The following is a 2,579-nucleotide window of genomic DNA, read 5'->3' as shown; positions in this document are numbered from 1 at the left end:
AATTACATAAGGTTATTACAGAAAATGGGACATATACTCTTTAAATATAAGGACTTGGTTTCTTTCCTCATTAGAAAAAAACTTTTTGATATCGTACATAAATTCTGTCCGGCTCAACAGTTACCAGAAAAAGTATAAATCGACATAAAATTCTATAAAAATCTTAAAAGTTTTTCTAGTTAGAAAAATTGCTGGAAGTAAAGTCATATTTTATTATGCAAACTATTTTCGGAACAGACCATTAACCCACATTAAGAAATAACTGCTCTGCAAGAGACTATTTTTAAATGGATACCAAAACCATAATATTTAATAAACACTTTTCAGTTTTAGTAAATGCTAAAAAGAATAGTAATCGGTTATATTGCTAATTAAAAATGCAAGGTAATTGTTACTCAGTAAACATCCAAAGATAAATATTTTAAAGCTTAGTACAAACTCCTCCAACCAAGTCCCATGGATTGTAATTATTAATTAAGTAAATTTATATTATATACTCAAATTGCCAATTTATTAAATTTTAATTCAAATAAACTCGACAAGCTGTTAGGAATTATAATTGGTAAATTCTAGTTCATAATAAGCAATTAAAAAGAACAATGAGGTTTATAATTTGAGATTCAAAGGGCAAATATTATAGCCTCATATTACATACTCTTTAATCATGATGAATATTACCACTGCTAAGAATCATTAAGCTTTTAACATTTTAACACTTTGGCGTCAAAGTTCTGAATCTTTAGAAATGCCAATGCTACGTGTCATGACCACTTCAAAGGTCTAAAATTCTCTCACTTCAGTAGTATTAAAGTCTTGGTAATAGTTAATGGGTAGAAGTTATGGGTAGTCATACATTCCGATCGCAAGAGTTACCTGCAAAATAAATAAGTGTTAAAGAGCAGAACTGGTGAATGATTATTTCTATAAACCATAACTCCTACTTTATTTAGGAGCTTACTCAAACATCACTTAAGTTACCTGGAGACTGGATAATTACATAAATTCCAGAGATGTTTAATTTGTCTATGGAAATTAGAACTTTTAAGTAAATGAACAAGATTCCTATTTAGTTGGTTACAAGTTTAGAGATTGAAAAATTACAAGTGGAAAAATATAAAGCCATAAGTTACATTTGAAGCCTATTACTGAAATTTATAGCAATTTAAGAAAGAAAAGCTCTAATATTAAATTTGATAATAAATAAACAAAAATATAAATAACCTAAATTTATATCAGAGGCTTTAAAACTCAAATTTAATATTTTACCAAGACAATATTCTAAAAGTGCCAACAGCTACAATATTTATAAAAGTACACTCACATTTAACAAGTAATAAAATGTGAATTAATTAAACAAGATAAAATTTCAAATAAATGCTTAAAGCACCAAGACCTGATAGATAATTTTCTTTCAACTTCCAAACTTAAATAGACCCAAATTATAAAAATGAAAAAAAAAGCAAAATTCTATAGACATAAGAGATAAATTTGCGAAAAGGTTTAAATTAGAAAAAAAAACGAAAGTATTCTTATTTTTTACCTTGACTGCAAGAGACCAACTATGCAAGCCATTGGGGAGCCACCCCCACCCCGTCAAGAGCACCGCCCCTGGCGGGGAGGAGGGTTGTTGGCTACAGAGTAAGTTTCAAAATAATTCAGAAAAATTAACTTAACTTCGATTATTTTTTTGGTTGAACGAATTTCTTGATTGAGGACTTTCAGTATATCTTAAGAAGTCTTTAATGAAGATGTATCTTTACATTCTTGTAACATTAATCTGAGTTTTTGCCGAATAACATTCGTAGCAGAGAAGTAAAGACGAAATGGAATTCCAGGAAGATCCTGGAATAAGGATTTAGTATCAGGACAATCCAAAAACAAGAAAATATTTTACACTAATAGTATATTATGGACTCCACGTTCTTTATATTATTAGCTCCTTGTTATTTTAGTTGATAAACCAAGGAGAGACTAAGTTACTAATTTAAAAGAAAAAAAAATTAATGGCCTAAAAATAACAAAGAATATAGAACAATTTCAATATCCAAGTTATCAGTATTGACTTCATTAAAGTTATGAAAGTAGGCATCAAGATGAAAGTTTTTTTTCCAACAAGTGTCTGCCCTTTTCAAATAAACTTTAAATAAACAAAATTCCCTATAAACTAATTTAAACTTTAATAATTTATAAAGTTAGTGAAAAAAAATATATAAGTTTTCTCAAAGCGGGACTTCATACTTAAACAATTTTAACAAAAATAGTTAACTTGAATTATTCCTTTATGAAATGTTATCCAAAGGTAATTTTATACAAAATATGATTAAAAGTTTAAAAAATATAAAAAAAATACCAAGAGAGCTTTCCAACCACTGATCACTGGACGAAGTTCAAAAAAACTTCTACATAATTTAACTTTATGGAGAAAGTCTTCATTCAAGCTTACCACAATTCTCAAAGACAAAGTCAATACTCGCAGCAGAATCATATTGCAACTCTAGTCCATCAAGAACATCAGCCTATAAGAACCTGGAAGAAATTTTTTTCTAAACACTCGAGAAAATATCTACTTCAGTTATTTA

The 2,579-nt window shown here is 28.2% G+C and overlaps 1 long non-coding RNA gene across 1 annotated transcript in view; it reads right to left on the bottom strand.

The window, feature by feature from the left end:
- Positions 1–261: 261 nt before the first annotated feature.
- The window catches only part of LOC137626559 (uncharacterized), a 2,648-nt gene continuing 330 nt past the window's right edge, over positions 262–2,579 (bottom strand). The window contains exons 2-4 of the long non-coding RNA XR_011041047.1: positions 2,444–2,526; positions 1,541–1,842; positions 262–873 (exon numbers count right to left, since the gene is read on the bottom strand). This is a non-coding gene — a long non-coding RNA (uncharacterized lncRNA). The remainder of the gene's footprint in view (positions 874–1,540; positions 1,843–2,443; positions 2,527–2,579) is intronic.

The sequence above is a fragment of the Palaemon carinicauda genome, chromosome 34 (genome assembly GCF_036898095.1).
Source record: "Palaemon carinicauda isolate YSFRI2023 chromosome 34, ASM3689809v2, whole genome shotgun sequence".
Classification (NCBI taxonomy): domain Eukaryota; kingdom Metazoa; phylum Arthropoda; class Malacostraca; order Decapoda; family Palaemonidae; genus Palaemon; species Palaemon carinicauda.
Note: the sequence above shows the minus strand (reverse complement) of the source record. Positions and strands in the feature narration are given on the sequence as shown.